General features: G+C 44.3%; 1 protein-coding gene across 3 annotated transcripts in view; it reads right to left on the bottom strand.

Annotated features, from left to right (window-relative positions):
- The window catches only part of ttk (zinc finger and BTB domain-containing protein ttk), a 44,408-nt gene extending 33,971 nt beyond the window's left edge, over window positions 1–10,437 (bottom strand). For 2 of the 3 annotated variants that reach the window (XM_018509642.1, XM_018509660.1), the window contains exon 1: window positions 9,632–10,437. The gene's annotated coding sequence lies outside the window, so the exon portion shown is untranslated. The remainder of the gene's footprint in view (window positions 1–9,631) is intronic. The other variant, XM_018509651.1, reaches the window with a different exon arrangement.
- Between the last annotated feature and the right edge of the window lie 1,116 nt (window positions 10,438–11,553).

The following is an 11,553-nucleotide window of genomic DNA, read 5'->3' on the forward strand; positions in this document are numbered from 1 at the left end:
TGTGATCCTAGATTCTAGAACGTAAAGTTCTTTCTTCCATCTCGTGCGACTATAATAATCAGGGCAAGGAAAATACAAGGCCGTAAGTGGCGCGATTACATCGTTAATTAGCAATTATGCGATAGCACACGACTGCCGTAGCGACTCTTTCGTCGACTCGATCGTAAACTATTTTTCTTTACAAATCGCTAAATCATTTCTGCAATTAAATGTATCTCTTTTCATCTAGTATTAAAAATTCCTCTCCAATAATATATTTGTATCAATTATTATTATTTTGTTAACGTTTGATATTTATTTAATACTTTATTTAATATTTCAATTCGTTTTACAAAGATTTAATACGATCGCTTCTTCTTTCCTTCCTACGCGATAATAATAATTCGAGGAGGACGAACGCACTCGGATATCTGTTCCCTGTCACACTTCCACCCACTGGGGGAGTGCCAGGATGCGCTTGGAACGACGATACACACATTCTTTGACGCACACGCCTGCATGCGTCACGAATGCACGCATTCGAGATGGCCATATCGATGGTAAAAAAAAAACCCCTCAAAACAGACGCGCAATCAAGAGATTGTCATTCTTTAGAAACAATTACTCTCTAAATTCTTTAGAGTAGAATTTCACTCTAAAGAATAATAAAAATTGAGCCAATCTTGAAAAAGACTGGCTCAATTTTCAATCTTTAAGAGTGAAATTTCACTCTAACTAAAAATTTTAGAGTAAGAACGTATAGGAAGCTTTTATCGAATTTAAATTAATTATTTCTTAATTGCGATATATCAAATAACAGCTGCGAGCATTATTTGACAAAGACAATTAAACGTCGAAAAGCTGCGAAGCGAAAATATTCTTTATCTTGGCTAACAGGAATATTCCGTGGGCACACGATGGTGGAGTTTACGGCGACAAAATATCGCTTCAGGTACACATCGGTGCGGGCGGATGGACGGACGGGCGGGCGGGGTTTCCCGGTACACCCTGTATATCTGGCGCGTGAACCAGCGTGTATGTGTACAGTGTATGTGTGTATGTATGTGTGTGTGTGGAAACGCCGTCAGTCAGCACAGGTACTGCTCATTCCGTTAGCCGCGGCGTGCCACCAGGTACGGCGGAGTTAACGGAGAATTTCGCGACGCGCGTGGGGGGAGGGGGGGAACTGCGGGCCCTGCTGGTCGCCGCGTCGAGCCACACAGCCGTGTCCCACATTTTCAAAGCTTCGCGAAGAGAAGCGGCGCGATACTCTCGATTCGCACGCTCGCGCACGCCCGGGATTAACCTCAAGTTTAATCTAGTTAGGGCGAATCGCAGTTATTCGCAAACGCACTGATTTCTGCATATACGCAAAACGCTACTTTACATGTTATTATTATTATTATTTTGGTATACATTTTTTTTTAGTACAAATATACGTATACCGAGCGAAAAAGATTTGATCCCCGCCAACAACAACACGGTGCATTTAAGAATCCCTCACCGAGAGTCGACCCCTCATGCGCGCTCACTGCCGAGCGGCCATCTTTGTGGCTCCGCATCCCGCTCTCCCCTCGAGCCTCCGGCAGTCCTACATCTCCCAGCCCTCTCCGACGTCCCTCTCGCCCTCTCGCCACCCTCCCGGCGACGGCGATGACGACGCTCGACCTCGCTGCGCGCATTGGCGCCCATCCCGCAAAAATTTTTTCAGCCACGCAAAAATTTCACACGCTTGGAAGAATGCGCCGTAGCAATCTCTTACATCGACACATATTTCCGATTCGTTATGTATTCCTTTTAATTAACGCAGAGTATCTCTCTTTTAACATCTAGCACTCTTTTCGAGTTCAAATTTATTGAAATCTTAATAACCTGTGAACACACAATAGTGTCTAAGGATAACGTGAGATTAATTGAAACGATTGTGGGGAAAAATTGAGGGAGTTTTATGAGTTTTCCTCACGCCGTTCGCGACTCCGTCGTGCGTGACGCTCGACCTCAATGGACGTGCGCGCGCGTCAAGGGGAGGGAAAAAAAGGATCGCAAGAAACGCGGGCGATCCGCGAAAGGATGTCGCGGTTCCGGTGACTGAATGTTGTACGAGGACGGGGCACCGACGAGCAAGCAAAAAATAAAAGAACACGGGGATGTGACGAAGGGGCTATCCAGGGTACAAAAACAAGGGGCGGTCGACGTTGGGGTGGGCAACGGTGCATGGATCGAATCGCTCTATGGGAACGAAAAATTGCGTAGGAAATCGGTGGGACGCAACCGAGAGATCCTTGATTTTACGTGGAGACAACTCCGATATGACACTGGACGAATTAGTCATTAAGTCCGTAAAGTCAACGGTCCGTAAACCACATATCCTGGGAATATTTTCTAACTATTCTGAGAACTTCGCCCTGATATATGATAATACAAAAACATTCTTTGAACACACAAAAATATCTTCTAGAAAATAATTTCTGAGAATATTTTAGGAATATATACACGGAGAGAATTTTTTTCTTAGAGTTTATCCTAAAAATATGATAGTCGTGGGACAACAATGTATTTCGAAGAATTTTAATGTAAATCTCTCTCATTCGGTGATAAAACTACAATAAAATATAAAATAAATTTGATTAATTTGACTGAAGTGCATGGTAAAAATCTTTAAAATATTGTATTGTATCACAACTATCATATTTTCAGGGTAAATTTTAAAAGAAAAAAAATTCTCTCCGTGTGTGTACTTTCCATTTATATAAAATAACATGAAGTATTTCAGGACGATTTAATGATTATTTTCTACGAAATCCTCAAAGGTTTCGAAGATGTAAAAGGTACCACTCTGAACTGCCTCTGACTATACCTCTGCGAAGCAAGGAAACGAGAATACCCTATGAATATTCCGAGAAAATTCTCTGGGAACGAGTATATCCTCTGTCTTCTCTTTCTTAGAATGAGATTATACCAAGAACGGTTTTCCTATACACCGCAGACCATGTCCATCTCGATTCCCGTTAGAAATGGACAGTACCCTTTCATTCGTTTCTTTCTTTCCGTTTTCCAACAAAAACCTCTGACAAACTGCAGTCAATTGTATTTCACCCTGTTCGTTTGAAAACATAAAAATTTCAGCGGACACTCTATTGAGAGTCTCTATCTTTACTCCGTAAGACTCGCTCTCCTTTCTCTCCCAGTTTGTCGAACCACCTGAGATCGACCCTATACACCAGACATGAGCAACGCACGCAGCAGCAGGTGTAACTAGGACGCGACACCCATTTCGAACTTGTAGTCGCATGGCTTGTAGTCCCGGGGAACAAGTGCACACGCAAGTGCAACGGGGTTGCAAAGTCCCCTTTCTTTCTTTTCTTGCGTGCGAATGCAAGGACAAAGGGAGCCGGCTTGAAGAAGCCGATCCCCACGAATAAATCCTTGTGCCCCTCCCCGACCTCGACCTTCATCCTCTGCCGTTGAGAGGGAACGCAAGAGGGGGCATTATTGGATATTCAACACCCCTCTGAATATGACAATTACAAAATAGTATCCAGGAATGACGCGACGTCATTCAAAAAAATCGATCCACTAACTGAATCAAGGACTTAGAGAGAGGAGAAGAGGGCGAGACATGAGACTGTGTGTGTGTATGAATGCATAGAGATTCGGAACACCTCTGTTGCTGGAACGAATATAAAAGCGACCTGTTTCAAAAAAGGATTTTAGATCAACAGATACATCGTCAATTCAAAATTAACAATCAAAATGATACAGTTAATTAATATTTGTTATTTGCAAGCTTATTTCTTAATAAATTTATCGAGAAACAAATAATTAAATTCTTCACATTTGTCAAATAAAATATTACAGCATTTTCTGCGTTTTAAAGCAGTGTTTTAAAAAGAACATAATAATGTGTCAGTAAGAAAGCGTGTCAATTATTTTATATTTATGGATTTTGTATATATATATATATATATATATATAAAAGTAATTTATAATTCAGATAATATATTAACATTAAGTACACGTAATAAATATGTACTTAATTATATTATTTTTAATTATTAATATATAAAAAGACGTACATGCTGGGAAATAATATCATGCTTCTACTTGAGAAATATCGAAAATTAAATCAGTCTTTAATTATAAGAAAAATCCGATAAGAGACAATAGTCTAGGATATCTTTTTTTACAGTAATAACCGTGCTTGTAGTATACGAATGCACGCAATTTACTCTATCTTCTTGAAAATCAAAACGTTAACGAGTTGGCAAAAATACAAACCGTTGTCCGAGAATTCAGACATTCTTATAACTGATATATTCCGACAATCGCAAGATCGTAAATTGATATGCATAATGAAAGAAAAGATAAAAAGGGAAGGGAAGCATAACAGTTGCCGGTAAATTAAATTTCATAAACCGCTTTCTTTTTCTATTGCTTGTATTTATTTATAAGAAAGCTGACCATAAAAAATGCAATGGGAATTAAAAGGACGGCATTTTTGGTAAGACAAAATTACATTTAGATTCAAAGAATCATAAAAAATGAGATATAAAAAGCAACTCAGAATATATTATAAATTCGCGTGATGTGCAAGAAATTAGTTTCGAGATAAAGTTTACCAGTAATGAGTTCGATATGATTTTGACACGGTCCAAGTAAGACTGAATGTACATTAATTAACGAAAGGAAACAGAAACGGCGGAGAGACGCGTAATGCTATGATTTCAGTTTACTGTAGAAGAACAGGAAAAGGGAAACCCCCATTCGTTTTATAGTCGCGATACACGGAAACCCCTTTTCTCGGTTCAGGGAACACCCCCAGTTTTTTTCTACTCCAAACTCTGCATTATTCAAAGAGAATAATCAGATAATGCGGAAAGTATGTATAAAAGATCAAAAGTCGAAAAGTTGGGAAATTTTTCCATTCAAACGATTAAAAAGGAACAAAGTAAAGACAGTAAAAGATTTATGAGGAAAACAGGGCATATATTATAAAACTATATTCGGAATTATTCCATTTTCCTAGAAAACAATAGAAATTTAAATCGGGGTACAAAGTACAAACGCTCTACGATATCCATTTTTATTTTTAATAAAGTTGAGCGCCAGAGGTTTAAATAGGTGAAACCTAAGGAATAATTGAATAATTCCAATCGGAAACTATTCTGAGTAATTCTATAATACGTACTCTGGCAGAAATTTTGGGAAAGATTAAAAAATCTGAAATTCAAGCCATCACGAGATTCCAGGAAATACCAAGAAGATAAAACGAATTACAGGAAGCTCGTAACCCTCGCGACAAGCTAAAGATTGAAAAATCGGCGTATTTGATGCGTAACGTATACATTAACCCCGTACATTATTTGTCTACGTTCTCCCTTCGCTGCGACTACCATCATCATCATCATAATCATCGTCATCATCATCGCCACCATAATTGGCGCCGCTTCAACCCCTCGCGGGTACCGCGATAAAATCGTCACGCTACTCTTAATCAGGAGGGAGGGCGAGAGCCCGCAGGAAGTCGCATGTAAATTCTCATCGAAACGCACGTGGGTACGGTCGATGCTTCGTTGCGTGCACGCACTTGTCGCCCGCGTGTATTGCACCCCTCTACCCTTCTCCTCCCCTGTCATCCAAGCCCTCTTTGCTCCGATGATTTTCGAATCTACCAGTTTTTATGAAGTCGAGACACTCGAGTCCTTGAACGATGAGGGTGCGATACAAAGGATATCTCGTGACCCTTTTTCTTCTAATCTCTCTGGATAATTATAGAGACAAGTGATATATTGAACGAAAAAAAAAAACGAACGTTACGTTATAAAAAAAACAGACGTAAAAAAATCTCGGAAATTCGATTTCAGATTTCAAACATAGGTAATCAAAGGAAGTAATTTGTCTAAAACACGCGTGTCGCATTTCTTCCAAACTCAAATTCTATTAAAAATAAGTCTTTGAAAAGCAACTGTACAACTCTTATAAATTCTTTATTATCTGATTGAACTTGCCCTCAATTTCTCACTGGCTCTCAATGTATAAATCAATCATATTAAAAAATTTTACAACAGTTGCAAAGCTACTTTTTCTGCCGAACGCAGTCATTCGATGACCTGTTTTTAACAGGGCTCGGTCTTATTTCCAATAAATTTATTTAAAATATATATACATTTTAAACAATTATTTAGTATTTATTATTTAAAATAACTTCTTTTGATCTATTTCTTATTTAATATTTTTAATAAGTTTTTGGAACTTATTTTATATTTTTTATTTTAAATAATTTGTATCAGTTATGTTACCAATCCGTCGGTAAAAGTGACAGTGAGTAATTAAATTATAGTATATTTATAATAAAATATTGCACGTGTGGAGTATGAAATATACCCACATATGATCCATGTCGATTTTCCACCTGATTCGCGAAAGGTTAATATTAAGTATCAATAGACTGTAGCTATAAAAAAAACTGAAACGTTATATTTAGAAATGTATTCGTATATTCAAATAAACAAAAAATCATTAAAATATTTTTTATTTAAATACTATTTGAAATATTGATTTAAAAACATATTTGTTACTTTATATATTTCAAATAAAAGTTATTCTATATTTTAAATAAATAAATGTATTTTCGGGCCCTATTTCTTATTTTATATTTTAAATAAGTTTCTGGAACTTATTTTATATTTTTTCTTTTAAATAAGTCGCATCAGTTATTTTAACGAGCCCTGGTTTTTAATATCGTAGAACTAATATCGTGGATATTATGAGTTTGGAAAAAATACAACACACGTGTGATTTCTACAACACACACGAAAAAATTTAATCGCGAACCCTTGAACTAAAAAGATTTGAGATATCCGGGATATTCATGAAAAAATTCCAAAGGAAATGATGTTTACGTAACCATATACGGGGTGTCATTATCGGCGCTTCTCCCATAAACGAGAGAGAGGCGTGGCGATAGAGCTCCTTGACACCTCGTGTGTGGAATAAACACTCGAAATCTCGTGTGAAGGCCCTTGGCACCGGGTTGCGAAACGCGGAGCCAAGTCCAATCCGAGGCTCGAGTGCGTCTATATCTTCAAGATAACACGAATCCCCCTGTAACTGTATCGAGATAACTCGGATAGGACGGCACGGCATTCCTCGATGCGAAATGCCTGTTTGTTACAGTAAAATTTGGACTTTAAGTTTAAAACAATTGTACTTATCAAATGTTTATCAAAAATGATGAAGACTGTTTTCAAATTAAAACAATACTAATGTCCATTTCTACCAAAGTAGATTAACTTTAAAAAATCTCGACTTAATTTATTATTTATTCTTTTCTAATATCGGTTTCAATGTTTAATTTTAATCTCAGAGTTCGAATATTACAGTTCTTCATCTTTTCCTATTTCTAAGAATTATAAAAAGATAAAGAAACCGAGATTAAAGTTAATTTACATTCGTAGATACACTCATAATTCTTAAAACCAAAAAAAGATAAAAAGTAAGTGCATCCTGCAAGATTAAAATTAATCTACATTGGTAGAAACTCTTAAAAAGGGACAAAAGGACAATTCCTCTCATAGTTTGAACAATTCTGTTTTTAATATTCGTTTCTATCAATGTAAATTAACTTGAATCTCGGTTCAGCTATAACTCATTTTTTTTTTTTTTTTAGGAAATAGAAAAATATGCGAAGAGAAAGTTGAAACGATATTAAATTTTTTAATCTACATTGGTGGAAACGGACGAAAAAGTTGGCATATATCATACATTTCCCTCCCGTAAAATTATACTGCGACGGATTTTTTTTCTCCGCTCGAGAAATTCGCCGGGAAAAATCACGAGACACGGCACTGCGACGCACGCACGCACTCAGGCATACAAAGTACAAAAACTCACCCACACACCAGCAGCACCCCGACGTGACTCACGAACACGTCGCGCATCCACAGCCAGCGCCTCCTTCTCAGGGGGCGCGCGGGGAGAGACGCACACAGGTTGCACAATTCTCGTTATCACACCACAAAGTTGTGTCGATCGACTTAATTACCGGCACGACTCAGCATCAACGTCAATTCCCTCCCTCCCCCCCCTCTCTCTCTCTCTCTCCCGTGAAACTCCTTTTCGAGTAAGAGAAGAAGAAGCACAGAGCGCCAAAGAGACTTATGGAGACACGTGCTCCGAGATTGAAATCCAGCTTTGTGGTCGCCCGAGGCTCACCTGTTTATCGCGACGTTTTATATGACGTTGAAGGGGGACACGAACAAGGACGCGAGGTAAATCGTGAAAACGGAGGAACGTCAGTCGTGGGGAAAGAAAACTTTGAACGGAGCAGCGCGAAGTACACGCACGCACGCACGCGGCTTCAATGAGCTCAACTGAACTGAACTGACGACTGGCAGTGAGCGAGGGGGAGGATGCTCGGCGGACGGACGGACGGACAGACGGAAGCAGCCGAAGACGGCCGAGCTTCACCGAGGCGAGCAGGCTGAAGTCGGCCTCGACACCCCGGGGCGTATCGGCGCCTATGGGCAGCGCCGTAGCCGACCGCGCGACACGTCCGAGGGGAGCGGTGACGGGTAAGGGGGAGAGTAATGGGAGGGTAGGGTAGAGAGGCACGCAGGGGGAGAGGGGGGGGGGAGGAAGAGGAGAGAAGGGGGAAGGATTTACGCAACCCTCTCCCGAGCGAAAAATCCACGTCGAGAAGCACGCCGCCCGTCGATGCGCCGATAAGCCACGTAGTACCCTCGTCCCGGCGGTTCTCCGTCTCTCTCTCTCTCTCACTTTTTCTCTTCCTCGAGGGTGGAGAGAGGGAGGAAGGAAAGGAGAGACCTCTTTCTATATCGCGGTTTCGCTTCGTGGAAAAGAAACTACCTCGAAACTAACCTCTTCCGTTCTGCCCCGCCGATTCGCCGCTGTTAACCCTTCCGAAGCAGCCACGTAGGAACGCGCGCGCGCGGCGGTACACACACATACATATGGCATACATACACGCGCATGTAAACACAGACACGCGCGCGAGCGCGACATACACTCGCGGGCAACTCGCGGGGCTGAGCCGAGCGCACCAACACGCGCACGCACACATACACCACACGAACGGAATCCAGCTATCCAGCCGAGGTGGAAGAAAATGAAGAACCGAGAGATGGGTACAAGGGTCGAATGCAGGGACGGAGGGAGGAAGGGAGGGAGGGTGCAAAAAGAGGGAGAATGGCATGGAAGCGAAGAAAGAGAGAAGGCTGACGAGGAGGAGGGCGCGCGCAAGAGAGATGTATACGTGTCTTGTGAGGGAGGAAACGAGAGAAAGATCCGTCTAGCCGCGATGACAATATGCATATATCGATTCGCGAGGGTGGCTCGCGATGGCAACGACCCTATCTGATGTCCGATTCGCATATTTCTTGGGCTTATCGACACCATTCCCGATCCTGACGAAGACGACAACCGAGCGCGCGGGCACACCTCGATTCCCTTCTTCTATTCGTGGTCTTTTTCTCGAATGACGAAAGAATAGCAAACGTGACAACACAACACAATACGAGACGACACGAAGAGAGAAGAACGACGAGAACGGGAAGGCGCTCGTCAAAGATAGAACGTACCGCCTGGTTATCGTTTAGACGCGGGCGTCACAACGTGCAGCACTCACACTTACCTTGGCATCCTCGCCGTTGAACCGAGGATGACGACGACAGTCGACAACGACGACGACGACGACGACACGGGGTGAGAAAGTGGAGCGAAGATCCGTGGCGCGCGCGCACGCGCGCGTGTGCGTATGTAAGGACGTGCAACTTGGCCCGTGCGCAGCACTAGGACGCCATGTCAGCAAGTCAGAGGCGCGGACGGACTCTCTCGGGCTCGGGGCAGATACGTATACGTACGCGCGGCGCGGTCGAGCGGTACGCAGCTACGTATACACGTATACACACGCACACACGCGCGTCAGCAGGAGCGCACGCACACCACGCCGTTGACCAACCCGCGCGCGAGCCGTGCGCCGCCGTGCCGTGCCGGGGAATTTCTGCTGCGCCACCGAACGGCCGTCACGCGGAACCTCGCCTACGCCCGCCTAGCCAGCACTGCCAGCAACTGCCAGCAGCAGCCACGGACGTGTCTTCCAACTCGCAGTACCCTTCACCGTCGTCGTGGGTCGTGGCCGCACCGCAACCGCGACGCAGCGAGCGAGCGAGCGAGCGAGCGCGACACACACCCGCCCGAACCAACCAACGAACGAACGAATGTACGACGACGATTCGCTACCTCGCTAGTCGCTACCTCGCTTCCTCGCTCGCAGTCGCGCGCCCTCGTTCAACCGTACGAACCACCGTGCCGACGTGCCGACGACGGCCGATTCGAGTCGAGTCGAACCGAACCGAGTTTCAGCTCCAAAGTCGAGGAGTCGGCCGCGCGCGCTTCGCAACCTCCCGCAAGCGGCAAGAGCGCAAAACTTGTACCACCACCGCCACCTAGAGACGCGACGCGACGCGACGCAACGCGACGAAACGAGCCACGGAGAGCTCAGAGCTCCCCCACTACACCCTCTCGCGCTCTCTACCCTGGCGAGCCTCCCCCCACCCCCGCACCCTACGCAGCACGTCCTTCTCGCTATCACTGGTCTCCCCTCTCGCTCTCTCTCTCTCTCTCGTCCATCTCCGTCTCTCGCGCACTCGACGACGCGACGCGACGCGCCGTTCTCCGTCGCGAATGTGAAACTCCCCTCTATCCCTCGCTTCACCCTCTCCATATGTTGCTTCTTCCTCGCGTCAGCCCCCGCAAGGAACGAACGACACTCTCTCTCTCTCTCTCTCTCTCTCTCTCTCTCTCTCGTTTCCTCTCGCATTCTTATTGCACGTCTCGAGTCGTCTTGTCCTCGTTTCACGTCCACGAGACCTGTGAACTACGTCTCGCTTCTGTTCCGTTCTACTTTGGCCCTCACCCTCGATCACCCTCGAAAAAGGGCACTTGCTTTCGCCCCTTTGTTCTCACGCTTTCAGATCCGGAGAGACGACCGCGCTCGCCTCGCCTCCACCTCGCCCCCGCCCCGCCCCCCACGATACCCTCGTATCACGGGCTTCTTTTTTTTCAACGCACCCTCCTCCCCTCGTTCCCGCGCGATCTCTAGTCTTCCACTCTTCACAAGTTAACGCTGCGCACAATCTTCGATGACTCTCAGAGAGAAGAGTGCGCACGATAATAAAAAGGGTGGACAAATCGTGTACGAATATTAACCATCGCGCGAATAATATCATCGTTGAAACTAAAGTATATACAGGGCGGGTTCCCTATGTTCCCAAGTATTCCCTAAATTACCCTTCGACCTTGAAATTGACTCCCGCGTGAAACCATCGGTCGGGTCGACTCGCTTACCGAGAAACTTCATCCTTGGTCGCGAAAGTGCTGACCATTTTGGGTGGGTATGGGGGCGAGGGTCAAGGCGGAGGACGAGAGCAACGGAGACCAAAGTCCTTTCCTGCGAGGAGGAAAGAGGGTGGGGATGGACCGGCCTCGAACGTCGCGGGGATGCACGTGGAGAGGGATGCGACGAGGCGACTCCCCCGCCACCTCCTCCCCTGG

Source organism: Trachymyrmex cornetzi, unplaced genomic scaffold (assembly GCF_001594075.2).
Source record: "Trachymyrmex cornetzi isolate Tcor2-1 unplaced genomic scaffold, Tcor1.1 scaffold11, whole genome shotgun sequence".
NCBI lineage: Eukaryota > Metazoa > Arthropoda > Insecta > Hymenoptera > Formicidae > Trachymyrmex > Trachymyrmex cornetzi.